Consider the following 19,061-nt stretch of genomic DNA (forward strand, 5'->3'; position numbering starts at 1 on the left):
TTGTATTTATCAGCAATCGGAGCTGACGAGAAAGGTGATAAAATGAAAGCGTCACTGTTCTTACATGTCGTGGGTGATGAAGCGCTGGAGGTGTATAATAACTTCACATTTGCTGCTGATGGAGACAAAATGAAGCTAGATAAAATAATGGAACAGTTTGAGGCCTACTGCATACCTAAACGTAACGTGACGTTTGAGAGGCACAGATTTTTCACATGTGTACAGAAAACGGGTGAGACTATTGATCAGTATGTGACTGAACTGAGAAACCGAAGCAAAACATGTGAATTTGGGGGACTGACAGACTCGCTGATAAAAGACAGACTGGTGTGTAGTATTCCAGATAATGGTCTAAGGGAAAGACTGCTAAGAGAGCAAGATCTACACTTGGGAAAAGCCATAGCACTGTTTAGGGCTACAGAGACTGTGAAGTCGCAGGCAAAGGAGCTGTTCAGTGACAGTAGCTGCAACGTGGATGCAGTGAGAATGAACGGACACAAACCGTTTAACAAAATGGGCGCCAATGTGAAAAAAGAGGCGTGCCCAGCGAACAAAAATGAAAGAGACAATCGAAAGTCATGTAGTCGATGCGGTACACAGCATCCACCAAAAAAGTGTCCAGCATATGGTAAAACACAATAGTTGCAACAAAAACAACCATTATGCCCGTTGCTGTAAGAACCAAGCGCAACAAAGCAAGGTCCATGCAGTAGATGAAAGCGGGATAGAGGAGTTCAATGTGGATGTTGTGTCTGAAAACAAAAAAGAAGAAAGAGACTGGATGTTGACACTAAAAGTGAATGACATACACATTCCATTTAAATTGGATACTGGAGCACAAGTTAATGTGATATCAGAGACTGATTTTAAGAAAATTAGACCCAGACCAAAGATACATGGAATAAAAGTGAAAGTGACAGGATACTCAGGTACTGATATACCAGTGAAAGGAAGATGCATTGTCAAAGTAACACACAAGGACAGAGAGCACACGCTAGCATTAATCGTGGTGCCAAAGGATGTGCAAGCCATACTAGGTTTAAAAGCCTGTGAGAGACTGAACCTGTTAGAGAGAGTCCTCGTTGTGGAAAGCGAAGGAGAGACAGTCTATGATGAGCTCATGAAAGAGTACAACGACCTATTTAAGGGTCTAGGCGGCCTGCCAGGAGAACACACGATCATAGTAGATAAAAGTATGACACCGGTCATACATCCATGCAGAAAAGTTCCGTTTGCTCTTCAAAAGCAACTGAAGGCAGAGTTGGACAGGATGGAAAGCCTGAACGTGATTCAGAAGATAGATGAGCCAACTGAGTGGGTGAGTTCCCTCGTCATTGTGGACAAAAAGAATGGAAAGCTCAGAATTTGCCTGGATCCAAGAGATCTAAACAGAGCAATAAAGAGAGAGCACTTCAAGCTTCCTACATGTGAGGAAATCATGTCACAGTTTGCAAATGCAAAGTATTTCAGCAAGTTAGGTGAATCATCAGGATTTTGGCAGATGAAACTGGACGAAGCAAGTTCAAGACTGTGCACGTTCAACAGTCCATTTGGCAGATAGCGATTCCTAAGGTTACCATTTGGCATTGCCTCAGCTCCTGAAGTGTATCACAAAACTATCCATAAGATCTATGAGCACCTGGAGGGAGTTGATACATCAATAGATGACATCATAGTATGTGGAACCACGAGAACTGAGCATGACGAGAGACTGAAAAAAGTGCTGGAAGCAACAAGGAAAACAAACCTGAAGCTGAATAGAGAGAAATGCCAGCTCAGGGTGACAGAACTGACATTCGTGGGAGATATCCTTAGCAGTGAGGGCATCAGGCCAGATCCCAGAAAGGTGTCCGCCATTGAGAATATGCCAAAGCCACAATGCAAAAAGGAGGTGCAGAGGTTTAATGGAATGATCAACTACATAGGTAAATTCATATCCAACCTCTCAGAAAAGATGGCGCCACTGAGATGACTAACTGAAAAGAACATAGAATGGGAATGGAATCATGAGCATGAGAAGTCATGGAGCGATCTAAAGAAACTGCTCACAGAGGAACCAGTTCTGAGGTTTTATCACCCAGCGAGACCCATTAAGATATCATCAGATGCATCACAGAGTCGGCTCGGTGCCGTTCTTCTGCAAAAATATGACTACTGGCAAACTATTGCAAATGCATCGCACTCAATGACAGACGCGGAGACGCGATATGCTCAAATAGAAAAGGACCTGCTCAGCATCACATACGCCTGTGAAAGATTTCACCAGTTTGTGGCAGGACAAGCAATCAGTGTAGAGACTGACCATAAGCCCTTGATTGCATTGTTCCAAAAGCCACTAAATAGCTGTCTGCTTAGAATACAAAGAATGATGATCAGGTTGCAACGCTATACACTGAATGTTGCGTACACACCGGGTAAGCTGATGTATACAGCAGACACGTTGTCCAGAGCTGTTGACCCAAGTGAGCCCGCAAACAACAAAATGGATGAAAAAGTGAACGCCTACGTGGACATGATCACAAGTGCACTGCCCACAGCAGATGCAAAAATGGAGCTCATAAAGACTGAGACAAACAAAGATGAAACAATGAGACGACTGAGGAAAAGCATCTTGGATGGATGGCCCAACATGAAGCATGACTGCTCACCTGACATGGCAGAGTACTGGAACTGCAGGGCGGAACTATCAGTGGTCGAAGACATCATCTAAAAAGGAAGTAAAATAGTTATCCCAAAGAGTCTGAGAAAAGAGATGCTAAAAAGGATCCATGGAGGACATCTGGGAATCGAAAAGTGTAAGAAAAGAGCACGGTGGCATAGTGGTTAGCACTGTTGCCTCACAGCGCCAGGGACCCGGGTTCGAATCCGGCCTCGGGTGACTGTCTGTGTGGAGTTTGCACATTCTCCCCGTGTATGCGTGGGTTTCCTCCGGGTGCTCCGGTTTCCTCCCACAGTCCAAAGATGTGCAGGTTAGGTTGATTGGCTATGATAAATTGACCCTTAGTGTTAGGGGGATTAAAATGTGTGGGGTTACAGAGATAGGGTGGGATATGTGTTGGTGTAGGGGTTACGGGGATCGGGTGGGATATGTGTCAGTGCAGGCTCGATGGGCCGAAATGGCCTCTATCTGCACTGTGGGGTTTCTGTGATTTCTGTGATTCTGTGAGAGGTGATGTACTGGCCACGAATCAACCAAGATGTGACAAATGAGGTGTCAAACTGCACAATATGCCTGAAATATCGAGCAAGCAATCCGGTAGAACCACTAAAGCCACACCCAGCGCCAGACAGACCTTACCAGAAGGTAGGCGCTGACCTATTCGTATGTCAAGGGAAGTACTATCTTGTAGTCACAGACTATTACTCCCTATATCCAGAGGTTTGTAGACTGTACACCACCACTGCAGATGCTGTGATAACATGTATGAAAGCCATATTCTCCAGACATGGCGTGGCAAGCGAGGTCTTCACAGACAACGGACCCAAGTTTTACAATGCAAGTTCCCGACACTTTGCCAAAGAGTGGGACTTTGTCCACACAACGTCAGGTCCTCACTTTCCACAGTCCAATGGTCCAGTGGAAAAATCGGTCCAGACAGTGAAAAGACTGATGTACAAGGCAAAAGACAGTGGAACTGACTTCTACCAGAGCATGCTTGTATACCGCACAACACCGCTCGAGTGTGGTATGTCACCAGCCCAACTCCTTATGGGACGTCGGCTAAGGTCAAACCGACCCATCCCGGAGAACCTCCTGAAAACAAAAGAGGGGGAGAAAGTGAGGAAGTTCAAAGAACAACAGAAAGAAAAGCAAAAGTACTACTATGACAAAACCTACCTGAACTCCACACTGGTGACCAAGTAAGGTTCAAAGACAAAACAAACGTATGGACTCAGAAGGGAACTGTCCTGAGTGAAGTTCAACCAAGATCATACACCATTCAGACAGATGAGGGTGCTGTTCTGTGAAGAAATCGTCGAGATCTTCTCATGGGGCCAGCCACAGCATGTCAAAAGACTGATACTTTTGAACAACCTGATCAAAGAGCAGGTCAAAAGACTGATACTGTTGAACAACCTGATCACACAGCTGAGAAACCATCATCGGAGGCAACAACTCAGATTCAAGGACAATCAATCAGAAAATCCTCAAGACACATGAAGCCTCCTGAGAGACTCATTGAGCAAATTTAAGGACTCTTGTTATAGAAGGAAGTAATGTTATAATGTAAGTGCATTAAGTGTTACAGTTAAAATGCAGAGTAATACAAAGAAAACATGTTGTTAGATAAAAGTAAAATACTTTTGTTTTAAGAAAGGGGGATGTAATGATATCAGCAAATAGTGATGGTATTTGCCTGATATTGATTATGATGCCTTACCAGCACAATTGCATGTATTGATTATTTATGCCTGACCAGCAGAGGGCATGTGAGAGAGGCAGTTTTAGTTTAGTTTCGGTTTCGCTTTAGATGAATCTCTAACATGGTGTCTCCTGTAAATGCTGTTAACTGAGTTGAACAAACTTTAGATAAAAAGACATTCTCTTTCATGAATGAGTTGTCATTGAACCCATATATAAATCAATACAGTCCCTGTCTCTGTTTATATTACACTAGACCCTGTCTCTGTCTATATTACACTAGACCCTGTTTCAGTTTATATTACACTGTACCCTGTCTCAGTTTATATTAAATTGGACCCTGTCACTGTTTATATTACACTTGACACTGTCTCACTTTATATTACACTGGACCCTGTCTCTGTTTATACTGCACTAGACCCTGTCTCTGTTTGTATTACGCTTGACACTGTCTCAGTTTCTATTACACTAGACCATGTCTCTGTTTATATTGCACTTGATCCTGTATCTGTTTGTATTACTCGAGACCTTGTCTCAGTTTATATTACACTGGACCATGTCTCAGTTTATATTACACTGGACGCTATCTCTGTTTATATTGCACTAGACTCTGTCTCTGTTTATATTACAATAGACCTTGTCTCTGTTTATTTACACTTGAACCTGTCTCTGTTTATGTTACATTAGACCCTGTCTCATTTTATATTACACTGGACCCTGTCTCTGTTTACATTACACGAGACCCTGTCTCTCTTTATATCACACTAGACTCTGTCTCTGTTTATGTTACACTAGATCCCGCCTCTTTTTATATTACACTGGACTCCATCTCTGTTTCTGTTGCAGTAGACCCTGTCTCTGTTTATATTACACAAGACCCCGTCTCTGTTTATATTACACTAGAATCCGTCTCTGTTTATGTTACACTAGTCTCCATCTCTGTTTATATTACACTGGACCCAGTCTCTGTTTATATTAAACTAGGCCCTGTCTCTGTTTATATTACACTGGACCCTGTCTCTGTTTTTATTAAACTAGGCCCTGTCTCTGTGTGGTAAACCACTGTTATACCTGCCTGTGTGTGCGTTTGTATTCCACTGTGTACATGTCTGTACATGCCTCGGCTGACTCCTCCCACGAGTCCAGGTATAAAGGTGACTGCTCCACAGTCCCTCTGTATTCTGGACTGGTCGACCACTCGAGGCACACCTTCATTCTCTTGTTAATAAAAGCCTGTTAGTTACTCGTTTAACCTCAGTCTTTTGAGTAATTGATAGCGCATCAATTTTATTAACAAGATTTTTTGTAATGGAGAAGATCCTCACACCAGCATGCCTGAACTTAGACCATCGGGAGGCGGACACATCCACCAAGTTTGCTCACTGGCTTAAGTGCTTTGAAAGATTCCTGATCGCCTCCGCTGCAACGGTCAAATCGGATGAGGACAAACTGGATGTCCTGACCTCCAAAGTGAACCACCGAGCATACTCGGTCATCCAGGACGCGACCTCATACACGGCTGCTCTCAAGCTCCTCAATGACCAGTACACACGCCCAGTGACCGAGGTGTACGCCAGGCACCTCCTGGGGAGTCGTAAACAACAACCTGGGGAATCGACCGAGGAATACCTTCAAGCACTGTCTGTGCTTGCTGGGCCTGTGGTTGTAAGGATGTAAAGGCCGCCGTGTACACAGAGGAACTTATGTGGGACGCTTTTGTTGCAGGCCACAGGTCCAATTACACCCGACAGCGACTGTTGGAGCAGAGTGACCTCGACCTCAACAAGGCCTCTGAACTTGCACTATCATTGGACGCAGCATACCGGGGCATGGATGCCTACTCCTTTGCACCATGGATGCCGCGAGGAACGACAGCCTGGGACACGGTAGGACTGTCTCATAGCGCCGTGCCACCCCAGCCACATCCCAGCAACAGCCGCAGCAGTGTCTCAAGGCCAGAAATGCTACTTCTGTGGCCAGGCCAAACACCCCAGAGCGCGTTGCCCGGCGAAAAATGCGATCTGCTCGGGCTGCGGGAAGAAGGGACACTACACCAGCGTCTGCAGGGCCAAAGCCACCCTGAACCCCAGCAGCGCCGCATGTGGGCCGTGCGGGCCACCATCTTGGGCCTCCCCAGCCATGTGCGAACCACCGGAACAGCAGCCATTTTGGATGCCTCCAGCAACATGGGGATCATGGACGCCGCCATCTTGGACACCAGCCGGGACGCAGCAGGCCCCCAACACCACCTCATCTGATACACACAGCGACACACCGACCCCTACGCTGGCCTCCGTTTCGCTGGACCAAGCGAGACCGCACCAACTGGCCCGGTCCACAATGGACATTAAGGTAAATGGTCACGAAACAAACTGCCTTTTTGACTCTGGGAGCACGGAGAGCTTCATCCACCCCGACATGGTGCGGCGTTGCTCTCTCCCAGTCCTGCCTGCGCACCAGCGGATTACTATGGCCTCCGAGTCCCAGTCGGTGGACATTGGCGGCTACTGCGTGGTGACACTCTTAGTAGACGGGACTGTGTATGATAATTTTAAACTTCTGGTCCTGCCCCATCTCTGCGCTGCCGTTCTACTGGGGTTAGATTTTCAGTGCCACCTTAAAAGTGTTACGATGGCGTACGGTGGACCCCTCCCCCCACTCACAGTCCGCAGCCAGCAGCTTCCAAATTGCCCGCCGCGCACCAGGTGCAACCTCTCCACACTCAGAGTCACCCCCCCCCACTGTTTGCTAACCTCACCCCCGAATGTTAGCCCATCGCCACAAAGAGCAGGCGATACAGTGCCGGGGACAGGGTTTTCATTAAAACCGAAGTGGAGCGGCTCCTGAAGGAGGGGATTATTGAGGGCAGCACCAGCCCCTGGCGAGCCCAGGTTGTGGTCGTTAAGACCCGCGAGAAGCAGCGCCTGGTCATCGACTACAGCCAGACAATAAATCGCTACACCCTGCTGGACGCTTACCCACTCCCCCGCATAGCTGATATGGTCAACCAGATCGCGCAGTACCGCGTCTTCTCGACCACTGACCTGAAATCAGCGTACCACCAGCTCCCTATCCACCCTGAGGACCGCCAGTATACTGCCTTTGAGGCAAACGGCCGCCTCTACCACTTCCTTAGGGTTCCCTTTGGCGTCACCAACGGGGTCTCCGTCTTCCAAAGGGAGATGGACCGGATGGTCGATCAAAATGCGTTGCAGGCCACTTTCCCATATCTGGACAATGTGACCATCTGCGGCCATGACTTGCAGGACCATGACGCAAACCTCGAAAAATTCCTCTGCACCGCCCAACTCCTGAACCTGACGTATGACAAGGAGAAGTGCATATTCCGCACAACCCACCTCGCCATCCTTGGCTGTGTTGTGGAACACGGAGTCATCGGTCCCGACCCCGACCGGATGCGTCCCCTTATGGAACTCCCACTGCCCCACTGCCTCAAGGCCCTGAAGAGGTGCCTAGGGTTTTTCTCCTATTACGCCCAGTGGGTCCCCTACTATGCGGACAAGGCCCGTCCGCCGATCAAGTCCACCTCTTTTCCCTTGACGGCAGAGGCCCGCTGAGCCTTCCACCGTATCAAGGAAGACATTGCCAAAGCCACCATGCACGCAGTGGACAAATCCATCCCCTTCCAGGTGGAAAGCGACGCGTCCCACTTTGCCCTGGCCGCTACCTTTAATCAGGCGGGGAGACCCGTGGCCTTCTTTTCACGAACCCTCCAGGGCCCGGAGACCAGACACTCCGCTGTTGAGAAGGAGGCCCAGGCTATTGTGGAGGCTGTGCGTCATTGGAGGCACCACCTGGCCGGAAAATGATTTACCCTGCTCACTGACCAGCATTCAGTTGCTTTTATGTTTAACAACAAGCAGAGGGGCAAAATCAAAAACGACAAGATCTTGAGGTGGAGAATCGAACTTTCCACCTACAACTACGAGATCTTGTACCGGCCCGGGAAGCTCAATGAACCCCCGGATGGTCTATCACGTGGCACCTGCGCCAGCGCGCAGATCGATACACTGCGGGCCCTCCACAATGACCTCTGCCACCTGGGGGTCACCAGGTTCTTCCACTTCATCAAGGCCTGCAACCTGCCTTACTCCATTGAGGAGGTCAGGACCATGACCAGGAACTGCCAAGTCTGTGCTGAGTGCAAACCACACTTTTATAGACCAGACAGGGCTCACCTGATAAAAACCACTCGCCCTTTCGATCGCCTGAGCGTTGATTTTAAAGGGCCTCTCCCCTCCTCCGACCGCAATGTGTACTTCCTCAACATTATTGATGAGTACTCCCGTTTCCCGTTCGCCATCCCCTGCCAGGACATGAGCAGTGCCACGGTCATTAAATGTCTGAACGACCTCTTCACCCTGTTCGGTTTCCCCAGCTATATCCGTAGCGACCGGGGCTCATCGTTTATGTGCGATGAACTCCATCAGTACCTGCTCGTTACGGGTATTGCCACAAGCAGGACCACCAGTTACAACCCCCGGGGGAACGGACAGGTGGAAAGAGAGAATGCAACAGTTTGGAAGGCCGCCCTGCTAGCCTTAAAGTCCAGGGGCCTTCTGTCCTCCCACTGGCAGGATGTGCTCCCCGATGCGCTCCACTCTATTTGGTCACTGCTCTGCACTGCCACTAACGCCACCCCTCATGAGAAAATGTTTGTCTTCCCAAGGAAGTCCACATCGGGGACATCGCTACCGCCATGGCTGACGCCCCCAGGGCCGGTCCTACTGAGAAGACACGTGAGGACCCATAAAATGGACCCCCTGGTCGAGAGAGTCGGCCTCCTCCACGCCAACCCCCAGTATGCTTACATTGCGTACCCGGACGGGCGGGAGGACACAGTCTCCATACGAGACCTCACACCCTCGGGGGCCCCAGTAACCCACTACCCACTACCACCCCCCCCACGATCCAATATCCAACCCCAGCAGACAGTACGCCTGGGCCCCGCGACCCGCTCGACACCCAAGAGGACTACACACCAGTGCCCCAGCCTACGTGGGACTCGACGCCGGAAGCTGCACGACTCCTGCCGTCGCCACATCGATCACAGCGGCAGACAAGACCTCCGGAGAGACTCCAATACATAAACTTTTAATACACTTCACCCCGCCGGACTCATTTTTAAACAAGGGGTGAATGTGGTAAACCACTGTTATACCTGCCTGTGTGTGTGTTTGTATTCCACTGTGTACATGTCTGTACATGCCTCGGCTGACTCCTCCCACGAGTCCAGGTATAAAGGTGACTGCTCCACAGTCCATCTGTATTCTGGACTGGTCGACCACTCGAGGCACACCTTCATTCTCTTGTTAATAAAAGCCTGTTAGTTACTCGCTTAACCTCAGTCTTTTGAGTAATTGATAGCGCATCACTCTGTTTATTATAAACTAGGCCCTGTCTCTATTGATATTAAACTAGGCTCTGTCTCTGTATATATTAAACTAGGCCCTGTCTCTGTTTATATTAAAATAGGCCCTGTCTCTGATTATGTTAAACTAGGCCCTGTCTCTGTTTATATTACACTAGACCTTCTCTCTGTTTATATTGCACTAGACCCTGTCCCTGTTTATATTACATTAGACCCTGTCTCAGTTTATATTACACTCGACCCTGTCTCTGTTTATATTACACTCGACCCTGTCTCTGTATATATTACACTAGACCCTGACTCTGTTTATATTTCACTAGGCCCTGTCTCTGTTTATATTACACTAGACCCTGTCTCTGTTTATATTACACTAGACCCTTTCTCTGTTTATATTAAACTAGGCCCTCTCTCTGTTTATATTACTCTACACCCTCTCTCAGTTTATATTACACTCGACCTTGTCTCTGTTTATATTATACTTGACCCTGCCTCTGTTTATATTACACTAGACCCTGACTCTGTTTATATTTCACTAGGCCCTGTCTCTGTTTATATTACACTAGACCCTGTCTCTGTTTATATTACACTAGACCCTTTCTCTGTTTATATTAAACTAGGCCCTGTCTCTGTTTATATTACACTAGACCCTTTCTCTGTTTATATTAAACCAGGCCCTGTCTCTGTTTATATTAGACTAGGCCCTGTCTCTGTTTATATTAAACTGGGCCCTGTCTCTGTTTATATTACACCAGACCCTGTCTCTGTTTATATTACACTGGACCCTATCTCTGTTTATATCACTCTAGATCCTGTCTCAGTTTATATTACACTGGACATTGTCTTTGTTTATATTAGACTAGACACTGTCTCTGTTTATATTACACTAGGCCCTGTCTCTGTTTATATTACACTAGACCCTGTCTCTGTTTATATTACACGAGACCCTGTGTCTGCTTATATTACACTAGACCCTGTCTCTGTTTATATTACACTAGACCCTGTCTCTGTTTATATTACACGAGACCCTGTGTCTGTTTATATTACACTCGACCCTGTCTCTGTTTATATTACTCTAGAACCTGTCTCAGTTTATATGACACTGGACCCTGCCTCTGTTTATATTACACTAGACCCTGCCTCTGTTTATATTGCACTAGATCTTGTCTCTGTTTATATTAAACTAGGCCCTCTCACTGTTTATATTAAACTAGGCCCTTTGTCTGTTAATATTACACTACACCCTGTCTCTGTTTGTATTACACTAGGCCCTGTCTCTATTTATATTACACTAGACCCTGTCACTGTTTATATTACACTAGACCCTTTCTCTGTTTATATTACACGAGAACCTGTCTCTGTTTATATTACACTAGACTTTCTCTCTGTTTATATTGCACTAGACCCTGTCTCTGTTTATATTACACTAGACCCTGTCACTGTTTATTTTACAATAGACCCTCTCTCTGCATATATTACAGCAGACCCTGTCACTGTTTATATTACACTGGACACTGTCTCTGTTAATATTACCTTAGACCCTGTCATTTTTTATACTACACTAGACCCTGTCTCTGTTTATATTACACCAGTCCCTATCGCTGTTAATATTACACTAGACCCTGTGTCTGTTTATATTGCACTCGATCCTGTCTCTGTTTATATTACACTAGACACTGTCTCTGCTAATATTGCACTGGACCCTGTCTCTGTTTATATTAAACTAGGCCCTGTCTCCGAATATGTTAAACTAGGCCCTGTCTCTGTTTATATTGCACTAGTCCTTCTCTCTGTTTATATTGCACTAGACCCTGTCACTGTTTATATTACACTAGACCCTGTCTCAGTTTATATTACACTGGAACCTGTCTCTGTTTGTAATACACTAGACCCTGTCTCTGTTTATATTACACTAGACCCTGTATCATTTTATATTGCACTGGACCCTGTCTCTGTTTATATTAAACTGGGCACTCTCTCTGTTTATATTACTCTACACCCTGTCTCAGTTTATATTACACTAGACCCTGTCTCTGTTTATTTTACACTAGACCCTGTCTCTGCTTATATTACAGCAGACCCTGTCACTGTTTATATTACACTGGACACTGTCTCTGTTAATATTACACTAGACCCTGTCACGGTTTATATTACACTAGACCCTGTCTCTGTTTATATTACACTAGTCCCAGTTCCTGTTTAAATTATACTCGGCCCTATTTCTGTTTTTATTACAGTAGTTCCTATCGTTGTTAATATTACACCAGGCCCTGTCACTGTTTTTATTATTCTCAGCCCTATCTCTGTTTATATTACACTAATCCCTGACTCTGTTTATATTACACTAGACCTGTCTCTCTTTATATTACACTAGGCCCTGTCTCTTTGTTTACGCTGGACACTGTCTCTGTTCATATTACACTGGACCCTGTCTCTGTTTATATTAAACTAGACCCTGTCACTGTTTATATTACACTAGCCTCTGTCTCTGTTTATATTACACTGGACCCTGTCGCTGTTTATATTAAACTGGGCCCTGTCTCTGTTTATTTTAAACTACGCCCTGTCTCTGTTTATATTATACTCAGCCCTGTCTCTGTTGATATTATACTAGGCCCTGTCTCTGTATATATTAAACTAGGCCCTGTCTCTGTTTATATTAAACTAGGCCCTGTCTCTGATTATGTTTAACTAGGCCCTCTCTCTGTTTATATTACACTAGATCTTCTCTCTTTACATTGCGCTAGACCCTGTCTCTGTTTTTTAACACCAGACCCTGTCTCAGTTTATGTTACACTGGACCCTGTCTCTGTTTATATTAAACTAGACGCTGTCACTGTTTATATAACACTAGCCCCTGTCTCTGTTTATATTGTACTAGACGCTGTCTCTGTATAGATAAAACTAGGCCCTGTCTCTGTTTATATTACACTGGACCCTGTCGCTGTTTATATTAAACTATGCCCTGTCTCTGTTTATTTTAAACTAGGCACTGTCTCTGTTTATATTACACTAGGCCCTGTCTCTGTTGATATTACACTAGGCCCTGTCTCTGTATATATTAAACTAGGCACTGTCTCTGTTTATATTAAACTCGGCCCTGTCTCCGAATATGTTAAACTAGGCCCTGTCTCTGTTTAAATTGCACTAGTCCTTCTCTCTGTTTATATTGCACTAGACCCTGTCACTGTTTATATTACACTAGACCCTGTCTCAGTTTATATTACACTGGAACCTGTCTCTGTTTGTAATACACTAGACCCTGTCTCTGTTTATATTAAACTAGGCACTCTCTCTGTTTATATTACTCTACACCCTGTCTCAGTTTATATTACACTCGACCCTGTCTCTGTTTATATTACACTTGACCCTGCCTCTGTTTATATTACACTAGTCCCTCTCTCTGTTTATATTACACTCGGCCCTGTCTCTGTTTATTTTACAATAGGCCCTGTCTCTGTTTATATTACACTAGACCCTGTCTCTGTTTGTATTACACTAGACCCTGTCTCTGTTTATGTTACACTAGACCCTGTCTATCTTTATGTTACACTACACCCTGTCTCTGTTTATATTACACGAGACCCTGTATCAGTTTATATTTTACTGGACCCTGTCTTTGTTTATATTTCACTAGACACTGTCTCTGTTTATGTTACACTGGACCCTGTCTCTGTTTATATTACACTAGACCCTGCCTCAGTTTATATTACACTGGGCACTGTCTCTGTTTACATCACACTAGACGCTGCCTCTGTTTATATTACACTGGACCCTGTCTCTGTTTATATTAAACTAGACCCTGTCTCTGTTTATATTACACTAGACACTGTCTCAGTTTATATTACACTGGACACTGTCTCTGTTTACATCACACTAGACGCTGCCTCTGTTTGTATTACACTAGACCCTGTCTCTGTTTATATTACACTGGACCCTGTCTCTGTTTTTATTAAACTAGACCCTGTCTCTGTTTATATTACACTAGACCCTGTCTCAGTTTATATTACACTGGACACTGTCTCTGTTTATATTAAACTATGCCCTGCCTGTTAATATTACTCTAAACCCTGTCTCTATTTATATTACACTAGGTCCTGTCTCTGTTTATATTGCACTTGACACTGTCTCAGTTTATATTACACTGGACCCTGTCTCTGTTTATATTAAAATAGGCACTGTCTCTGCTAATATTCCACTAGACCTTCTCTCTGTTTATATTACACTAGACCGTGTCTCTGTTTGTATTTAGGCCCTGTCTCCGTTAATATTACACTTGACCCTGTCTCTGTTTATATTACACTCGGCCCTGTCTCTGTTTATTTTACACTAGGCCCTTTCTCTGTTTATATTACACTAGACCCTGTCTCTGTTTGTATTACACTAGACCCTGTCTCTGTTTATGTTACACTAGACCTTGTCTATCTTTATGTTACACTACACCCTGTCTCTGTTTATATTACACGAGACCCTGTATCAGTTTATATTTTACTGGACCCTGTCTTTGTTTATATTTCACTAGACACTGTCTCTGTTTATGTTACACTGGACCCTGTCTCTGTTTATATTAACCTAGGCCCTGTCTCTGTTTATATTACACTAGACCCTGTCTCAGTTTATATTACACTGGGCACTGTCTCTGTTTACATCACACTAGACGCTGCCTCTGTTTATATTACACTGGACCCTGTCTCTGTTTATATTAAACTAGACCCTGTCTCTGTTTATATTACACTAGACACTGTCTCAGTTTATATTACACTGGACACTGTCTCTGTTTACATCACACTAGACGCTGCCTCTGTTTGTATTACACTAGACCCTGTCTCTGCTTATATTACACTGGACCCTGTCTCTGTTTTTATTAAACTAGACCCTGTCTCTGTTTATATTACACTAGACCCTGTCTCAGTTTATATTACACTGGACACTGTCTCTGTTTATATTAAACTATGCCCTGCCTGTTAATATTACTCTACACCCTGTCTCTATTTATATTACACTAGGTCCTGTCTCTGTTTATATTGCACTTGACACTGTCTCAGTTTATATTACACTGGACCCTGTCTCTGTTTATATTAAAATAGGCACTGTCTCTGCTAATATTCCACTAGACCTTCTCTCTGTTTATATTACACTAGACCGTGTCTCTGTTTGTATTTAGGCCCTGTCTCCGTTAATATTACACTTGACCCTGTCTCTGTTTATATTACACTAGACGCTGCTTCTGTTTATATTACACTAGACACTGTCTCTGTTTATATTACACTAGGCCCTTTCTCTGTTTATATTACACTAGACCCTGTCTCTGTTTATATTAAACTGGGCCCTGTCTCTGTTTATATTAAACTAGGCCCTGTCTCTGTTTATATTACAGTAGACCCTGTGTCTATATATGTTAAACTAGGCCCTGTCTCTGTTTATTTTAAACTAGGCGCTGCCTCTGTTTATGTTAATCAAGGCCCTTCTCTTTATATTACACTAGACCCTGTCTCTCTTTATATTACACTAGACCCTGTCTCTGTTTATATTACACTATACACTGTCTCAGCTAATATTACACTGGACCCTGTCTCTGTTTATATGACACTATACCGTGTCTCAGTTTATATTACAGTGGACCCTGTCTTTGTTTATATTACACTAGACACTGTCTCTGTTTATATTACACTGGACCCTGTCGCTGTTTATATTAAACTAGGCCATGTCACTGTTTATATTACACTATACACTGTCTCTGTTTATTTTACACTAGACTTGGTCTCTGTTTATATTAAAATAGGCACTGTCTCTGCTAATATTCCACTAGACCTTCTCTCTGTTTATATTACACTAGACCGTGTCTCTGTTTGTATTTAGGCCCTGTCTCCGTTAATATTACACTTGACCCTGTCTCTGTTTATATTACACTAGTCCCTGTCTCTGTTTATATTACACTAGACGCTGCTTCTGTTTATATTACACTAGACACTGTCTCTGTTTATATTACACTAGGCCGTTTCTCTGTTTATATTACACTAGACCCTGTCTCTGTTTATATTACACTAGACCCAGTCTCTGTTTATATTACACTGGACCCTGTCTCTGTTTATATTAAACTAGGCCCTGTCACTGTTTTTATTACACTAGCCCCTGTCTCTGTTTATATTATACTAGACGCGGTCTCTGTTTATATTAATCTAGGCCCTGACTCTGTTTATATTACACTAGACCCTGTCTCTGTTTATATTACACTGGACCCTGTCTCTGTTTATATTAAACTGGGCCCTGTCTCTGTTTATATTAAACTAGGCCCTGTCTCTGTTTACATTACAGTAGACCCTGTGTCTGTATATGTTAAACTAGGCCCTGTCTCTGTTTATATTAAACTAGGCGCTGTCTCTGTTTATGTTAATCAAGGCCCTTCTGTTTATATTACACTAGACCCTGTCTCTCTTTATATTACACTAGACCCTGTCTCTGTTTATATTACACTATACACTGTCTCAGCTAATATTACACTGGACCCTGTCTCTGTTTATATGACACTATACCCTGTCTCAGTTTATATTACAGTGGACCCTGTCTTTGTTTATATTACACTAGACACTGTCTCTGTTTATGTTACACTGGACCCTGTCTCTGTTTATATTAAACTAGGCCATGTCACTGTTTATATTACACTATACACTGTCTCTGTTTATTTTACACTAGACTCGGTCTCTGTTTATATTACACTGTACCCTGTCTCTGTTTATATTACACTAGACCCTGCCTCTGTTTATATTACAATAGACCCTGTCTCTGTTTATATTACACTTGACCCTGTCTCTGTTTATATTACACTAGACTCCTGTCGCTGTTTATATTATGCTCAACCCTGTCTGTTTATATTACACTAGACCATGTCTCTGTTTATATTACACTAGACACTGTCTCTGTTTATATTACACTGTACCCTGTCTCTGTTTATATTACACTAGACTCCTGTCGCAGTTTATATTATGCTCAACCCTGTCTCTGTTTATATTACACTAGACCATGTCTCTGTTTATATTACACTGGAACCTGTCTCTGTTTATATTACGCGAGACCATGTCTCTGTTTATATTACACTGGACCCTGTCTCTGTTTATATTAATCTAGTCCCTCTCCCTGTTTATATTAAACTAGGCCCTCTCTCTGTTTATATTAAACTAGGCCCTGTCTCTGTTTATATTACACGAGATCTTGTCTCTGTTTATATTACACTATCAGCTGTTCTGTTTATATTGCACTAGGCCCTGTCTCTGTTTATATTACCCTAGACCCTGTCTCTGTTTATATTACTCTAGACACTGTCTCAGTTTATATTACACTGGACACTGTCTCAGTTTATATTAAACTAAGCCCTGTCTCTGTTTATATTACACTAGATACTGTCTCAGTTTATATTACACGGGACACTGTCTCTGTTTATATTAAACTATACCCTGTCTCAGTTTATATTACACTGGACCCTGTCTCTGTTTATATTACTCTAGACACTGTCTCTGTTTATATTACACTGGACCCTGTCTCTGTTTATATTAAACTAGGCCCTGTCACTGTTTATATTACACTGGACCCTTTCTCTGTTTATATTAAACTAGGCCCTGTCTCTGTTTATCTTAAACTAGCTCCTTTCCCTGTTTATACTACACTAGACCCTGTCTCACTTTACACTACACTAGACCCTGTCTCAGCTAATATTACACTGGACCCTGTCACTGTTTATATTACACTATACCCTGTCTCAGTTTATATTACACTGGACGCTGTCTTTGATTATATTACACTGGACACTGTCTCTGTTTATATTACACTGGACACTGTCTGTGTTTATATTAAACTAGGCCCTGTCACTCTTTATATTACACTAGCCCCTGGCTCTGTTTATATTACACTAGACCATGGCCTAGAAATTCAGTTAGGGGACCCAGCTCGCCTGGGCGCCGGAATTACCACTGCGCGCAGAGCCACTTGCGCCAGCGGGAAATTCACTTTCAGCGCCCCAAGTGGAAGCCGGCCAGTAAACAACGGTTTCGGCGCCCCGCCGCCTTTAGCGCCCCGCTAAATATCGCGGTAGGCTTGCACAGTGGTGCAAAAGCCCTCTTTGGGCACAAACTGGTGGTGCAGGCCACTGAATTTCCAGGCCATAGTCTCTGTTTATATTACACTAGGCCCTGTCTCTGTTTATATTACACTGGAACCTGTCTCTGTTTGTAATACACTAGACCCTGTCTCTGTTTATATTACACTAGACCCTGTATCATTTTATATTGCACTGGACCCTGTCTCTGTTTATATTAAACTAGGCACTCTCTCTGTTTATATTACTCTACACCCTGTCTCAGTTTATATTACACTAGACCCTGTCTCTGTTTATTTTACACTAGACCCTGTCTCTGCTTATATTACAGCAGACCCTGTCACTGTTTATATTACACTGGACACTGTCTCTGTTAATATTACACTAGACCCTGTCACGGTTTATATTACACTAGACCCTGTCTCTGTTTATATTACACTAGTCCCAGTTCCTGTTTAAATTATACTCGGCCCTATTTCTGTTTTTATTACAGTAGTTCCTTTCGTTGTTAATATTACACCAGGCCCTGTCACTGTTTTTATTATTCTCAGCCCTATCTCTGTTTATATTACACTAATCCCTGACTCTGTTTATATTACACTAGACCTGTCTCTGTTTATATTACACTAGGCCCTGTCTCTTTGTTTACGCTGGACACTGTCTCTGTTCATATTACACTGGACCCTGTCTCTGTTTATATTAAACTAGACCCTGTCACTGTTTATATTACACTAGCCTCTGTCTCTGTTTATATTACACTGGACCCTGTCGCTGTTTATATTAAACTGGGCCCTGTCTCTGTTTATTTTAAACTACGCCCTGTCTCTGTTTATATTATACTCAGCCCTGTCTCTGTTGATATTATACTAGGCCCTGTCTCTGTATATATTAAACTAGGCCCTGTCTCTGTTTATATTAAACTAGGCCCTGTCTCTGATTATGTTTAACTAGGCCCTCTCTCTGTTTATATTACACTAGATCTTCTCTCTTTACATTGCGCTAGACCCTGTCTCTGTTTTTTAACACCAGACCCTGTCTCAGTTTATGTTACACTGGACCCTGTCTCTGTTTATATTAAACTAGACCCTGTCACTGTTTATATAACACTAGCCCCTGTCTCTGTTTATATTGTACTAGACGCTGTCTCTGTATAGATAAAACTAGGCCCTGTCTCTGTTTATATTACACTGGACCCTGTCGCTGTTTATATTAAACTATGC

The sequence above is a fragment of the Somniosus microcephalus genome, chromosome 4 (genome assembly GCF_052327205.1).
Source record: "Somniosus microcephalus isolate GS21.2 chromosome 4, FLI_Smic_1.0, whole genome shotgun sequence".
Taxonomy (NCBI): Eukaryota; Metazoa; Chordata; class Chondrichthyes; order Squaliformes; family Somniosidae; genus Somniosus; species Somniosus microcephalus.